Source organism: Xenopus laevis, chromosome 1S (assembly GCF_017654675.1).
Source record: "Xenopus laevis strain J_2021 chromosome 1S, Xenopus_laevis_v10.1, whole genome shotgun sequence".
In the NCBI taxonomy this organism is placed as follows: Eukaryota; Metazoa; Chordata; class Amphibia; order Anura; family Pipidae; genus Xenopus; species Xenopus laevis.
In genome coordinates, this window is record NC_054372.1 from 60493680 (window position 1) to 60511512 (window position 17833).

The 17833-nt window shown below is 36.1% G+C and overlaps 1 protein-coding gene across 1 annotated transcript in view; it reads left to right on the forward strand.

Annotated features, from left to right (window-relative positions):
* dkk2.S (dickkopf WNT signaling pathway inhibitor 2 S homeolog) overlaps nt 1-17833 on the forward strand; it is a 70413-nt gene that overhangs the window by 1197 nt on the left and 51383 nt on the right. The window lies entirely within an intron of this gene.

A 17833-nucleotide genomic window follows, 5' to 3' on the forward strand; every position in this document is an offset into this window, starting at 1 on the left:
CCATATGACCCCTCTGACTAGCTCACTAGCAGACCAGTTCTACTGCTTATGTGGGTATCACATTGTTTGTAATGCATTGCTTTACTTAATTATAGTAACAGTTACAGTACAGAAGAAGGAATAAAACAGACGTTTATAAGGGGGGGGTATATTCCCTTGAAAGTGCTAGAAATGCAGAACATGAGAAAGGAGATGTCTTAACTTAGAACTTTTACATTCACTATTTTATTCTGCTTGAATGAATTTAGGTTAAATCTGTCAGTAGCAGATGCTGGTTGCTATATGTACTTTTGCCATAATCATTGTATAGACATAGTGGGTCTGATTTAGTCACACATGTGTTGAACTTTACCAGTGCAGTGACCCATAGAATTCAATCTGGTCTATGCTTATAGTTTCTAACGTCTATTTGACTATTAGCAAAACGAAATCTTTGCTATGGGTAACTGCACTAGGGACTCATCATGTCTGGGAAATCCATATTGCTTCTCACATTTGAACTTCCAGAGAAGAAACATCTAAGATTTGCCGACCCCTCAAACATATCTACAAATGTCAGGGGTTGCAGGGAGTTTTAGTTCATCAGTCAGCAGGGAGAGCTACAGTATATATTGCCCTCTTGAATTTTTACAGCCTATTACTGGAAACTCAGGAGTATGTGTAAAAATGTATATATTCTGAGTTGTTGTAATGACTTTAAGGGCAGAGACACACGCTGCTATTTCAGGAGATTAGTTACCCAGCATTAAATCGATTCTTCTTTGGGCGACTAATCTACCCCAACTGCCATCCTGCCGGCTAGAATGTAAATTGACAGCGGGATGGCACTCGGAACGCTTTGTTTTCTGAAGTCGCCCTCGTGAGACAACTTCGTGCAGGTTCGTAAAATGAATCGCCATCCTGCTACCGATTTACATTCTAGCCAGCGGAAAGGCAGTTTGGGAAGTTTAGTCGCCCAAAGAAGAATCAATTTGTCGATGGGCGACTAATCTCCCGAAATAGCAGCGTGTGTCTCTGCCCTATGAATGAACATTAACAAGCCTCCACTTCATCATGGATTATAATCTACAGCAGAATAGTGATACTAAAGGGTAACACCAAGAACACATGTGCAGTCATTTTACCTAAGAGTGCAGTATTTTGCCTACAGTAGCTCAGTTAGAGAGAAAAAAAAATCCCACGTGTCTAAAGCTGGGGAGCATGTTGAATTTGAGCCTTGTGTTTTAAATTGACTGTGAGAAATATTCATCAACGCCCCTGAATATTGTTACTGTTGGCAGCATGCTGTTCATGCAGGTAAGCTTTTCTTATGATATCAGGTTTAAAGGTCATTGTTTTGGAAGCCTTTACAAAGCTGCTCTTTGTGGGGGAAGAAATATTGCACCAGGCTGGAATGAAGATAATTAATAACTCCCTACATCTGTCTAAGAGAAGTTCATATATACATATTTTTTCTCAAATTCTTTAAGGGTCAATGTCTGTAAAGTGGTAGTATGGGACAGCAATAATGATGTTACCAGCGCACTCTTTCTGTAATTTGCACCTGCAGAACAACATGGGCTGTTTCACAATTTACATTTGTGGTTTCTGAAAGATATTTGAGACACATCTGTGGTCTTTAGAACTTATTTCTTGGGTTACAACTTCTACAGGGTTTTTTTTTAGAAAATGTTGATTAGAATTCTGTTCACTCCACAGAGCGTAGAATACAATGTAAACTGACTGACTAACAAGAGATAGCAAGGAAAGGTACATGTCATTGGAAAGCCCTAGAGCTCCATTCCCAGCTTAATGTACATAACAAGATTGTTCAACCTCATATTTTAGCTTCACTTTATTTTTAGGTTAAACTTTTCAACTATGATACAATAACAAGGCAAACATTATATGCCAAAGTGGACACAACATAAGGTTTAAGCTTACTGTATTCTCTTAAATTTTATTTAAAGTAAATCAGTATGTATATTTATAGATTATTCTACACAGAGAACATTATTTAATTTGTATTAATATGAACAGAAGCTACCATACTGATCCCTCGGATACTATACATTTCCCACTGTTTTACAATGCTGAGTAAAATAGAGCGTATAAGTACTTGTAAGACACATGATTCTTAGAGGCTTATTTATTAAAGGTTGGATATTAGTTGTTTTAGAGTTTTTTGAAACTACAACTAAACTCAGAAACTCTAAAACCCACAATTGTCATTGAATTATTAAGGGACAGATTTATCAAGGGTCGATTTATCGAAGGGTCGAAGTGGAAAATACTTCGAAATTCGTCCATCGAATAGAATCCTCCAACATTCGAAGTCGGATGATTTTATTTATCGTACGATCGTATTCCGATCGTACTCCGATCGTACTGCGAATCATACGTTTCAAACTATTTTATCGTACGGTCATACGATTTTCCTTCGAATATAAAAAACTTAGAAAATCGTGCTGGAAGGTCCCCATAGGCTAACATAGCACTTCGCCAGGTTTAAGTTGGCAAAGTATTGCAGTCAAAGTTTTTTTAAAGAGACAGTACTTCGATTATCGAATGGTCGAATAGTCAAACGATTTTTACTTTGAATCGAAGTCGAAGTAAATTCGAAGTCGTAGTATCCTATCGGATGGTCAAAGTATTCAAAAAATTACTTTGAATTTCGAATTTTTTAACTTCGAAAACTCCCTCAAATTCACTTCGGCCCTTGATATATCTGCCCCTAAAAGTTCAGATTATAAAAAGTACGAACAAAAAAAAACGCTGAACGACAAAAATCTGAAAAAAAAAAATCTGAATTCCGAGAAAACCTCTAAAAGTTTGAGTTTTTTGGACAATTAGTAGCAAAAAAATATAAAAACCTCTAACATTCTGATTTTGTTTACAAATTTCCCAATAGGATCAGGGCTTCTCCCATTAACTTTGACAGCTCCTCGACAACTTTTATTGGGCGAAGTTTGGCATGACTTTTTGGCTTTCATGGTTTTTCCCTTGATAAATCTTGAATTTTGAGAAAACCACAAATTTTTCGTGATTTGTGGAAAATTTTGAAATTTGATTGATAGTGAATTACCCCCTTAAAGTTGTAAGAGAAAACTGTAGATTTTTTCAAAACCTAAATCGGGAATAAAAAGAGAAGCCATTCAGTTACAAACTGAATTTTATATTTTTTTCCATCAACCAGACGGTATTCAATTTAAATTCAATCAATATTCCTGGGGAATATTGATCAGTCCTCTTACTCCAGCATAATTCTAGCTTTACCTTGATATATTTAGCCCATATGCACTAATAATAATGGCATCTCCCGCTTTCATGAATATGTACCTGAGCAGCAGTCATCTATAGGGAAGGCATGAAGCTGACTCAGGATTTATAACATAAAGGCTTCACAAATCATTCAGAATTTAAAGAGCATAAACCAGACACAAGAAAAAAAATGACATTCTCAGGGTGAACTATAAAGTGTACTACACAACCTCTGCATTTAGCTGATTAAGTCGGTACATATTGTATTTATATACCACACATTAAAGCTGGAAGCCTCTTTAAAAGGTCCCATCTGGCAAACAGGTACAGAACAGCCCAGCAGGGCAAGTAACAGATTGTTGGTTAACCCATTCAGCAAAGTAAGACCTGGGTGTTTGTGTGTTATTAAAGCTGTTCTGCACATCAAAGAAGTAATTGAAATTGTTTTTGGTTTCATGCAAATTGTAGGAGAAATTTGTTCTTTAAAAATGCATGCTATGGGCTACATGATTAGTGTTAACTTCCTTATGTGTGTTCATAGACATTTCTGCCAAACATTCAGTATATTGTCCATCAGCAAGACTCGCAGAAAGGGAATTTATATCATCAGCTCTCCCAAATCCTAGACAGAATTTTTCCAGCACCCCATCTTATCACACTGAACATCTGGCTCCTATTAACTGTGTCAAGGAAGTTTTTCAGATCTGAGCTCCTTTTCACCGCTGATGGGAAGATACATTTGTAATATAATTAGGGGGGGGAGCAACATCATTTAAGTTCAAGTTAAAGATTGGCCTTAGTTACCTGATACGGTGATTTTCTTTTCTCTAAATAAATCAACAATAATTGGCTTCTCTTGCCCTATAATGAGAAAATAGAGAAGACATAGATCTCTGGTCAGTGACAGTCCTAATTTGCAAAAACACATTACTTAGACATATGGATACACACTGTATTATTTGCCCTGTTCGTCATTAAATGCTAATTTGTTGCTTTATTGCTCTTGCCACTAGCTTCTGATCAGGAACACCTTTCCCCGTGGCTAGTTACTTCTGTGCAATTATTCTGCTTCTACTTCTGAATTTGGCAAGAAACAACTCCTACTGACATTCAAGAATTTGTATTTTGCTCTAGGGATGCACTGAATGCAGGATTTGGTTCAGAATTAGGATGAATTCCAGCAAACTAAGGTTCAGATATGCTTTGGTATTTGGCCAAATCTTTTGTGGAAGATTTGGTCAAATCCAAAAATGATGGATTCAAATCTAAACAACCACACAATGTCTAGATGTAATCTAAAGGTAATTTGTCTTTTCCTTATGGTTTAGTTACACAGCCCTTATTTATATATGCCTCTAGCTTTTTAAAAAAATAGTAAAATCTTCACAGTATTCACAAAAATGTAATCCCTTTTGGTGTCTTCCAAATAGTTATGCCTTTGTTTATTTGGTAGTTAAAACTGATACTAACAAAGTATCAGTTTAGAGCAATATCATTGTTTTGTGTAGTATTTCTTTCTTTAGCAAATTATCTGTTAGATTATTACTTTTGAGGGTATTGCTTGTAAAACCATGTCCTGGCCTGTTTTTTGTCGCTAATTCAGCAACCACAGAACACTCATTAGTATTTCTAGAGACTTATTTGAGTCTTTAGAAGAGGTCATCTGGAAAAAGGGTCACTTGGAAAAAAACGAATATACAGATATATGGAAGACTTACTACAGAATAACTTTGTACCCTGCTTTGGACGTAGATAAATTGCTACAGGCATTACATTCCAAAACGGATGACAAAAACCTGCATGAATCTAAATATGGAGCCCAAAACCTGCATTCCCCTGATAAATGTGGGAGGGATGGGGCCGCATATAGGCACCCTCACTTCTTACTGTGTGATTCTGACTGCAACCACAAGCACTGCACTTTTACACCTCTTAGTGATTTTGCACATACAACAGGGGTCTGAGTTAATGAACCCTCAGGTCTATTAAGTATTGCATACTTTACTTAAAATATATCCAGAGTATATGAAAACTAATAGTAGCACCCACATCCACCACAGGAATTGCTTTAAACATTTTGTTTTCATTGGCCACTGGGTCAAAGACCGACATGTACTGAAGAATCCCTGTGAAATCCATTAAGGTGTCAATGAAAGAATCTAGTTCCAAAGTAATTTAGTTTATTTGGAAGTAAGTGCTAAGAGAGCTAAGAGGGCTGCTGAAAGAGCTATTACAGCAATTTCATTTTCCAAGGATTTTGGTAGTTTTTCTCTGCATTAGGTTTTCACTGTCAGCTCCACCTTGTGGTAGAAACCAACATGTATTGGTAAATTAGGACGTTGTGACCTTGTTTATAAAATATCTAAAGGGTGTATTTATAAAGTCATTGTAAATAGTAGTGCAGGAAACAGTTTCTGTGTGCTATGTGAGAAGGAAGAAACGGCTACTTCTTTAGAGCACTGTTGTTGCTGAGCGCAGAAAATGTGTAAAAACCAGTGTATTTGGCAAAATTGCATAACCTGTGTATCTTACGTAACTTTGCTAAGATAGTTTCTATGCAAACTTTATTTTTTTTATTGAACTACATGTAGTCCAGTGTATGCAAAATGGTTATTTATATATCATGTATCTTTGGCATACACACCTGAGCTATTACATATACATTTGTTTTGTAAGTATTCAATTCCTTTTATGCAGAAGTATTCCTTGGCATAAAATCAAATGGGACATTAACCCCATAATAACATTTCGTCTAATTAAAGCAATTGTAATTCTAAGCAACTTTGCAGTATACCATCCGCTTATTAAATACTTTTAGTGGCTTTAAAGTTGTTTTTAAGTTTAATTGCAACTGCAAGCAGTATTTTTCTGTCTCTTTCTGCACTGCTGATTCTGTTACATGAAACAATGTAGTGGAAGTCAGACTTCTTTAAAGTTCTAGTAATCAACGGGCTACTGCTAAATTGTTTGAAAAGTCAAAGCCAACAGGGCAGAGAACATAAAGGGACAGAGCAATATTGCTTTAAATAGCAGATATATTTACAAATAACTTTAAAGACATTAAAAGAAAATCTAATTAATGTATATTGGAAAGTTGCCTACAATTAGGATTCTGTATGTTTGGGTTTACATGTCCTTTGCGGTTTGCAAGTTCTTAAATATACCTCCAAACTCGAGAGAGAGAGAGAGAGAGAGAGAGAGAGAGAGAAATAACCAAACAGAATCAAAATTGAGTTGCTTTACCAGGGCACAAAAGAGATAGATGCTCATCTAGCTGATCTCTTTACATTCTTACCCGTGTAACGAATTATGGAAAAACATGAAAGAAGTACTTGTTATTCTTGCTTGTTATTCTAAGAATTGCATAACAGTGAAATAGCTTAATATTTCATGAATGTTAGCAGGCCCCGATTTGTGGAGAGGCCACCAAGGCCCGGGCCTAGGGCGAAAGGATTTGAGGGGACGGCATGCTGCCCAACCACACCCACATTGGTTCAGAAACACTGGGGATGCGCAGGAGATACATCGTTTTTTTTTAATTTCCTGTGCCCCATTCCCAGTTACATTATTGAGTTATTTAGCTTGACTGCCATCACTAATTATAATTAGTGAATTGTTCTGTGAATTAAAGTACTGCACTTTGTCTTTTGACCACCATTAATTATGAGAAAGGTCAAATCTTTTTTTCACTTATCATTGTGGGGCCCATTTACTAAGGGTCGAAGTAAATTTTCGAATGAAAAAACTTCGAATTTCGAAGTAATTTTTGGGTACTTCGACCATCGAATAGGCCAAATTCGACTTCGAATCGAAGTGAAAATACTTCACAAATTCGACCATTCGAAAAATCGAAGTACTGTCTTCACCACTTTAAACCTGACAAATTGCTATGTTAGCCTATGGGGACCTCCTAGAACATATAGCCAACATTTGGCTAAGTTTTTAGAAGTTGAAGTTAAATCTTATGATTGTACGATTAAATCGTTAGAATCGTTCGATTCGAAGTACGATCGTAAGATTTTAAAAATTCTTCGACTTCGAATGTGGGACTGCCCTATTCGATGGTCGAATTTCAACGTTTTTTTCACTTCGAAATTCGACCCTTCATAAATCTGCCCCACTGTATGTTATAGAAGGATTGTTGAGTGCTAGGCAGAGGTCTGCTTTTCTTTATCCCTGGTATATTTTTTGAAGTTTTACGTGACAGGATCCAAGGAGTGTTTTCCTATGAGTTTTCACATTTTTCCACTTATAAAAAAAGAAATAACAAGGTTTTTTTTCTTTTGCTGCAGCTGCCGAAGAAAATTTTGGGAGGGGACCTAAAAATATATTAATTGTTCTCTTTCTTCAAATGTCATTGCAGTTGAAGCAGAGTCCCAGGAGACGCTTGTTTCCGCCAAACATTTTAGACTGTTGTTTTCCTTGATATAAATATAACAGTGAGAACCAAATAGAGCAGTGACATTTAAAACTATGATAATCAGGTATATTTTTCTTCAGGGCTAACAAGAAAAAAGGAACCTTTGGGAAAAAAGGAAATCTCAAAGGTGTTCAGGTGTAAAACGTGATTTTGTCAGTGATGAAAAGGCAAAGGGATAGATTTCTCTGAGGCAGACATTATTCACACCTTGAATGCAGTCTTATCCTGGGGACTTTAGACACTGAAACACATTTACAAATGCTTCAATAGGAGACCTTGACTGGCATCCAGCAGGCAACATGAAGCATACTGACCAAGTGCAGCTCAATGGAATATGATATAATGCATAAAAAAAGGAATGCAGTACTTAAAGAGACACTTCCTCAAGTGCAATAAAAAATGACATCCTAGTGAAAAAAAAAATATGTAACTCATCCACATCAGGAAGCTATCTTTCCACAGCTTCAAACATAAAAACAGTCATTTGACCTTATTTTACTCTGAGGTTTGCTCTGACCTCTCAGTCCCCTAGCTAGACTGCATCGCTGATCATCACAAGCGGCACACAGCAATAAAATACTGTACATTGGAGTATTGCAGAATTTTATTTTGATATGGATTTTTGCTTCTCTTTAACCATTAAACCATTTCCAACTACTGTTCCAAACCAAGGAGAAGACAATGTACTCACCAGCACTATTGATTCTTGCATAGCTCTTTTATCTGTAGGTAGCATCAGTTATTCAGTAAATGGTTTTAGTTTCTTACTCACAATCAGATCTGTGCTCTCATTTTCTAACTTTTAATAGACTAATTGAAAATAATCACCGATTTGTGATTATTAAAAAAGTGCTCCTAATAAGCTGGACCAAGGAAGAGTGGAGGCTGGTTTCTTAACAAGGCCAGGTCACCCTGTGCCAGTTGCTTAACAAGTTTTACTTGCTTCCATATCCATGCACCCACACATACAGTATTGTATCATTGTTAGAAGCATGCCTTCTACTGTGCTCCAATTATCATTGAATAGTCTTGAACGGCAGAGATAACTGCCTTTGAACTCATTAGATGCAGATTTAAGTGCTCTGCTCGGCTCTTTATAGTATTTTTCTAATGCAGATAATGCCGGCCATTAATAAGATGGGGTTTTTACAACTGTGTGAGCCTGCTGTTGTTGACACACAGATTTTAGGGGAAACTGTGAACACCTGTTTGACGTGTGCAGCTGAACTTATCTACGATTTATTATCCCCTCAATTGCTCATAAGATCATAAAAACAAAATTGTGTAACAATCACACATCTGTTAGGAAGCAAAGGAGGGGATATAGCAAGAGAGATTTTAGGCATACACCATTGTCTGAATTGATTCATAGCTGGAAAGAGTGGTTTAGGGAAGTATTTAAGGGATGTAGATAAAGACAATTGGTAATTCCCATTGTGTGTAAGATTAAGTTAGAGACTCCATTGTAAATCAAATGTTACTTTTGCCAACAGACTCAACTAAGCAAAGAAATTCTGATGCAGCCCACATTGTTGGGTCATATTGTAGATAGCGTAATATACTTGCCCCTGTTTCCGTTTGACGTAAGTCGTTTATAGGAATTCTAGGACATATCTGATGTGGTTGTGACGTGAGTTGCAAACCTGTCCAGCCAGCAGTATATCATTTTCATGCAAAAAGTAGAAAATGTGATTTACATTAACCATAAAAATAAGCCACATCACAATGCAATGTGATCATGTTTTTCTGATGGGGGAGTAGCAGTCAGTATTCCAGTGGGCTTTGTAAGTCTGAGTAGGAGAGGTCAGAAGGTATGTGAGTCTATTCAATTGGACAACCTCAGGTTTCTACTTAAAAAGCAAGCTCCGGTCAAGAAAGGATTCTGTAACATGATGAACCTAGCAAGGGAGATATTATGTAGCTAGTGCATACTTAGGATTTACCAACAGGGTTAAATACTGACGCTCAAGGCTCTGTTTTTTACTTTGTTGTTTTTTGTTTTTTTTTAGAAAGGCTAAAGTTTTGGTCCAGAGAAATTGTAATTGAACAGCACCACTCAACCTTTGTAAGATAAAAATGCCTTTATTGCAGACTTCTGGGCATCACAGCAACGTTTCAGGCCTCAAATGGCCTTTTATCAAGACCTGAAACGTTGCTGTGATGCCCAGAAGTCTGCAATAAAGGCATTTTTATCTTACAAAGTTTGAGTGGTGCTGTTCAATTACAATTTCTTCAATATTGACTGGTGATAAGTGGCCACTGGGGAATCTACACCACAACGTAAGGAAAAAAAGTTATAAGAAGTCGTGCTGACTGCTCTATCTACATAAAGTTTTGGTCCAGCCACGGGTTTATCTTTGTCCAAAGTTAAATATCGGAAACCAATGTATATTTTAAATAAAATTAGTGTTAACATAGAAAGAAAAATATAAAAAAAAATGTGTTACTCCTGAAGGAAATTCTGAAGAACAGCAGGTAGATTGGGGCATTCAGAAGAATTCAGAGGGAACAAATAAAATGAAACAGCAACAATAAATATGGAGGAAAAAACATCCCTTGGAAAAACTATAAATATTAAATAACAAAATAGTGCACCAAAACAACAAGCACGTTTCACTTAATTACATATATTTTTGTCACTACCCCTATCCACTCCACATCAGCATTAGAGACAAAAATCTTCTACTTTAAAGGGATACTGTCATGGGAAAAAAAAAAATTTCAAAATGAATCAGTTAATAGTGCTGCTCCAGCAGAATTCTGCACTGAAATCCATTTCTCAAAAGAGCAAACAGATTTTTTTATATTCAATTTTGAAATCTGACATGGGGCTAGACATATTGTCAATTTCCCAGCTGCCCCAAGTCATGTGACTTGTGCTCTGATAAACGTCAATCACTCTTTACTGCTTTACTGCAAGTTGGAGTGATATCACCCCCCCTCCCTTTTCTCCCCCAGCAGCAAAACAAAAGAACAATGGGAAGGTAAACAGATAGCAGCTCCCTGACACAAGATAACAGCTGGCTGGTAGATCTAAGAACAACACTCAATAGTAAAAACCCATGTCTCACTGAGACACCTTCAGTTACATTGAGAAGGAAAAACAGCAGCCTGCCAGAAAGCATTTCTCTCCTAACGTGCAGGCACAAGTCACATGACATGGGGCAGCTGGGAAATTGACAAAATGTCTAGCCCCATGTCAGATTTCAAAATGAATATAAAAAAATCTGTTTGCTCTTTTGAGAAATGGATTTCAGTGCAAAATTATGCTGGAGCAGCACTATTAACTGATTCATTTTGAAAAAATTTTTTTTCCCATGACAGTATCCCTTTAAGGATTGAATAAACTTAGCCCTGAATGGCTGCATCCAGACATTTTCTTTGCAATAAATTAAGCTCCTGGAGTTATATGAATATAATTGTATCCCAATATATACATTTTTCTGCCTCATTATTAGTTCTTTATAACCAAGAAAGGCTACCAAGAAAGGCTACCATTGAATTCTTAAAATGTATTTGTCATATCCGGAATCTGGGATGAAAAAATATGGCTTGTAAATCCTTTCACTGTTAGAGGGTCACAGCAAGCCTTGCACTTGTGCTAGCATAAATGATATAGTACAAGTATGGGACCTATTATGCAGAATGCTCAGGACCTGGGGCTTTCCAGATAATGGTCCTTCCATAATTTGGATCTTCACACCTAAAGACTACTAGAAAAGCATGTAAACATTAAATAAACTCAAAAGGCTGGTTTTGCTTCCAAAAAGGATTAATTATATCTTAGTTTGGATCAAGTACAAGGTACTGTTTTATTATTATAGAGAAAAAGGAAATCATTTTTGAAAAATTGGATTATTTGATTAAAATGGTGTCTATGGGAGACGGCCTTTCCATAATTTGTAACTTTTTGGATAATGGGTTTCTGGATAATGGATCCCATACCTGTATCAGTTGTGGAGCATGCTGAGTATTTTATGTGCTTAAATATTATTTCTTGGGAGCAGATGGGGCTCAGTTGTGTCTTAACTGATTTATATTTATAGTATTGATTTTATCAAATTAGTAATGTTATGGTTAAGGGGTTATACATTTAACTACAGGACCTAGGATTTTATTTTGCACTTTCTATAAGTGTAAATTATTTTTACACAGTATTATTTACATTTTTTGGTTTGATGCCAATCACAACACAGCCTTTCCTTCTCCCTAATGCCTCTCCATGTCTATAAGGCACTTAGCTGTTATCCAGGTCCAGATTACTCAAATGCTTTTCCTTATATGCGTAATAACTTTTCTTTTTGTATGTCAATTCAAGAATAATAGGGTTTTCCTTCACCTTGGGCCAAGCAAGGAACCCTTTTAGTTTTCTCCTGCAGCCTTACTAGAGCCAATCATCTGTCTTACAAAGATTTTCATTTTACTCCCTCTTTTCACTTATTCGACATTTATAAGGTAAGAACTAATATTGGTTAAGTGAAGTTGCAAAAACCATGTGAAAGGCATGCTTGTGTACTATGATGGCAGAGAGCTATGTATTCTTGTCACTGTTGGATGGACAAATACAAGAATAGCTGCCTGGCAGACTCTGAAGCAGGAAAAGTATACATTGTGTTGATTTTTGTCCTTCTGAAAATAACCTATTATAATAATAACACCTTAATATAGTACCTAAGCAAATTTAGCAGTGGAGCATGAGGGTAATTTTTGTAAAGATACTTAAAATAGCATTATGGAACAAATGCAGACAACATTCCTTGACATGATATGCTGTTTTAAATATTGTACACTGTTTGCTAAAATACCAAAAAACATTCTGTAAGCCTCCTTCCATAGTTTATTAAATTATATTTGTAGCAAATCTATACTTTTTCTACACACATATTTTAATAAACATTTATATATATATATATATTGAAATTTATCTTGTAAAACGTAACCATAATACCAGTCATGCTAAACTAACTTCAAGTCTACCATATCTTTGTATGTACTTTTTCCATTCTTTTCACGTTTTCTATTGTATTCCATCATACGAAAACAATAACTCAGAAGATAAACTTCTAAGCCCCTTAAGTTCCATGAACCTTAGAGTCTACAAACCTGACTCTAAATCACAATAGCTAGAACAATAGATTTTTCAGCACTATTCATACCATACCAACCTTATGTTTATGTGACAACACATAGGACAGTAGTTCCAAGGGCAGCTGTATATCAGTATTTAAAAGGGAACTCACCCGTGATGCTCTGTAGCTCAGGAAAATAAGAAAGTAACTTTCTCCAACATGAAGAACGAAAATTACGTTTATATTTATGAAACAGCAACTTGTTGTACTTTTAAAGATTTCTCACTGGAGAAATGGAGAAAGTGTGAAATTTCAAACTTAATAAACTTTCACCAAAAAGTGAAATTTTTCACAACATCAGTTAAGATGACAAATTTTGGGGTATCAACTTCATCATTAACTTGTGATTGGCATTTACATCTTTTAGCAAGGTGTAAACATGCCACTGTGAAATGCAAAAATATACCAAATCATTAAGAAAACCAATATGTTTTTTGCTTCATGGTGTTCATTTTCCAAAATTCTTAACCTGTTACAGTTGAATTGGGAAAATATTCTGATGGAATTACACAAAGTATTTACACCAGAACACTTTCAGCACATTATTATTATAAGTGATAACACAATATAGCTGCAAAAATACACCTGCAATGTACACTTTACACTATTTACACTAGTAAATATGCCCCAATAACTTTTAGAAGGATGGGATATCTGTATGATGGCCATGGTTAAAAAAAATATATATATATATGTATATATATATATATATATAAAAACAGTCCCACCGTTTACGTAGATAAATACCTGGGTGCCTGCCGATGTATAATAGATTCAAGAGTAAAAAGCAGCAGCACTCACAGGGTTTGCAGGAAGTTCAAAAATAGAAAAGCCTTTATTTAAGATAAACGTTTCGATCCCCCACAGGGATCCTCGTCAGGAGTATACAGGAGTTTGTATACTCCTGACGAGGATCCCTGTGGGGGATCGAAACGTTGAGCTAAAGTAAAGACTTTTCTATTTTTGAACTTCCTGCAAACCCTGTGAGTGCTGCTGCTCATCAATATATATATATATATATATATATATATATATATATATATATATATATATATATATAGATGCAATCAGAAGCACTCACGGTTGTAGTGATCAAAGTATCTCTTTTATTGGAGTGTTACAAGCTACCCCACATCAACGCGTTTCGGTTCTCTCAGAACCGTCGTCAGGATGCACCCAGTGGTCATCACATGATGTATAAATACAAACATCCACCAATCAGTATGAAGTATCAATTAAATATTCATGTCAGTGAACACACACATCATTAAAATGTTAATCACAATTCCAGTGCCCATTGAGAACATATAAATAAGTGATAAAATGTTACGGCGTGTTCCTAAAATTGTCATAATAACGTGAAGCCTGGTGTACCCACCAAACATTGTGCATGCAAGTATGTATGCTAAAAACTTTTTATATAACTAAGGAATTTTTTTATTTAAAATAAGCTGGGTTGTCATGGATGCCATGGAGGAATAGCCACTATCCGAGATCAAAATTTATCGAAAGGTGAACACTTGGGAAAACAATAGTGTTGGTAAAAGCTTTGTTACCAACAATGCTGCATACGAAACCCAGCCGACCTACAGATATCAATTCACCTTAAGGTGTAGATCGTCTCAAAAGACAAATTATCAGTCAGGTCATTTTGTATCTATATTTCTGCTGCATGCAAGATGCCAAAAATCAATATACATAACGGACATTTTCTTTAGTCCAAACTTATAATGGTTATTTATAATAATTATTTAGCCTGACATATTGCTTGGATAGGCTCATTCCTAAGGTCATCCCCCCAACCCAGTTTCTAATTCAACATTACAAAAATATCAAAACAGTTATCAAAACAATTTTCAAAGAATTGTGACAAAGTGTCACCATTAGCATTACATCAAACTCTGGTAGAGCCCTCTGCTATCTCTGACCCTTATGCAGTCAGAGGACAAGAAAAAGTGCAAACTAGGATTAAAAAAACTTAACAAAAGTAACAGAAAATGTACTGACAGAATCATATAGAACTAATACGATCTATATAAAGGATGGACAAACATATCATCTAAATAAAGCATATCATCTAAATAAAGCAAGCCAATGAATACATCTCATTGAGGCCCCTCGGGGCTACTGTATCTAGTGTCCGGATCCACTTGGCCTCTTTTTGCAGTAATATTCTCCCCCTGTCACCGCCCCGTTCAAGTGGAGGGATATGGTCTATTAATACACATTTAATGGAGGGGAGTGAGTGTCTAAAACTTGCACAATGTCTGGCAAGTGGAGTGTCCGCTCTCCCTGAGTTCAGAGCAGTACGTATAGTGGATCTGTGATTGTTCATGCGGATCCGAAAGGTTGTGGTACATTTCCCAACATAATATAAACCGCACGGGCAAATGATACAATACACCACAAATTCCGACAAGCAATTAAGCCTGTGCCTGATCTCATACCTCCTACCACTGTGCGGATGGGAGAAATGGGAACCCGTTAGCAAAAACCCGCATGTAATGCACCCACTGCATCTGAAACAACCCAGCTTGTTGAATTTCAGCCAGGACTGTGATGAGCTGGTATCACGATCATTCTGCAAATCTGTAACCATCAATATGTCACGCAAGGCCCGACCCTTGCTATAAGCACATCGCGGTGGTTTCACCTTAGTAAATGGTAAATTATTATCCATTTGTAATATGGGCCAATTTTTTCTAATGGCAGCACCCACATCTTTACTTATGGGCGAGAAATTGGAAACAAAGGTTAGGATCTCATCCTTGTCTAACACTCCTGAAGTCAATTCAGATGTACCTCTATTGTCATTTTGTAGCGCTTTCTCAAGTTCTCTGTCCAGAAACTCTCTTTGGTATCCACGCTGTAGAAACCTGTTGCGCATCTCATACGCCTGTTGCTTTGCCAATGCACTATCCGAGTTGTTTCGAAAGACTCTTAGGAACTGTGTGTATGGTATTGATCTCAAAATAGAGGGTGGATGGAAACTATGCGCATGCAACACGGTGTTCCTATCGGTGTCTTTACGATACAATGTGGTGCCCACCCCGTTAAGTATGCGAAAAATTCGTATGTCCAAAAAATCAACTGTGTCACGGTCAAAAGTTAGTGTAAACTTGACCGGAGTGGGTAAGGCATTCAGTTCGGCAACAAACCTTTGAAGTCCAACATGGCCCCCACGCCAGATCAGAAGTACATCATCGATGTACCTCTTGTATAGAAATAATTGATCGGCATATCTAGATAGAATATGCTCCTTTTCAAAACAATCCATGAATAGATTGGCGTAAGAGGGGGCCACGTTGGATGGGATATCTGTATGATGGCCAGTGGGGTTAAAAATATATATATATATATGTATATATATATATATATATATAAAAACAGTCCCACCGTTTACGTAGATAAATACCTGGGTGCCTGCCGATGTATAATAGATTCAAGAGTAAAAAGCAGCAGCACTCACAGGGTTTGCAGGAAGTTCAAAAATAGAAAAGCCTTTATTTAAGATAAACGTTTCGATCCCCCACAGGGATCCTCGTCAGGAGTATACAGGAGTTTGTATACTCCTGACGAGGATCCCTGTGGGGGATCGAAACGTTGAGCTTAAGTAAAGACTTTTCTATTTTTGAACTTCCTGCAAACCCTGTGAGTGCTGCTGCTCATCAATATATATATATATATATATATTATATATATATATATATATATATATATATATATATATATATATATATATATATATATATACATATATATATATATATATATATATATATATATATATATATTGTATATAGATATAAATATCGCATGCATGGTTGTGGAATGCTGTCACATTTCTGTGATTTTGATGTGTGGGAGGATAGTGCAACCTCTTAGAAAAATGTATGTAATGTCGCCATGGAAATCCAAAAACAAACAACTTAAAGTACAAATATACACACTGTGATCAACATAATTAAACATCCATAACATTCTTTATGCATTTACACATACTGTTTAGGCTAGACATCCAAAATTATTATTAGGTGATGGCTGCAGTGGCTCTGTATTAGGTGTAACTAAATGATTCTAATTTATCTTAAATCTAAAATCTAAACAATTTTTCTTCATCTAATGATGATCTGTTTCCCAGTATGGTTGGTGCTTTGTGTGGGTTATTAAGGGAATAGAATTGCTAGAGAAAGTATACTTTTTTCACCCTTTGATTACTATGCTTCTAAACATCAACTTGGAATGAACAGAAAGTTAGTGAGTTTTTTTGTAGTGAGCTATAATCTCACATTATTTGGGCCCCTGGTTACACTAATCAGTCCCAAATTGCTAATCCAAAAGAAAAAATGAAAGTAAATAAGTCAAACACATCTTAACCTATAACTTATTCCAGAGGATGCAACGAGCTACTAGGGCATATTTGGGAAGCTATTTACTAAAATCCAAATATTTCTCATTATTTTATTAAAACCACTTTGACTAAACTCTTATCCACAATTTTACCTTATTTATCAATAAATGAACTAGAAAAAATCTGGTGTGGGAAAAGACCCTATAAAATCGTGATTAAATCCAAACAATTTTCGGATTTGACGACTTTTTTCCAATTATTTCCTGAAAACCATGAATTATTTGGATCATCACCCAAAACCCAGCACAGATTATGCGGAATGCAGAAATGGTGGGAATAAAACCAGGAAAGACAGCATCACACGACACCAAGCACCAATGGAATATCACAATTATTGCTTTTAATAATATAGTAATCATGATAGGTACAACGTTGACGCTTAACCCTCCCCCTCAACCAACTTTTTACTTTTCATTAACTCTCAACGATACTAGAGTTGGTTATTGTCACATTAATAACTTACCCTTGTAACAAAATAGATTGTCTAGCAAACATTTGAAAGTAGCAATCATTACCAACTCCTCAAGAGGACTGACATTGAGCCAGAACATAATGCCTGGTTCTTATGTCTTTTTTCCCCCAATCCCTATCTGAAGATGACTGCCTACAGGTCCTTGGCCTTCGAAGCTACTC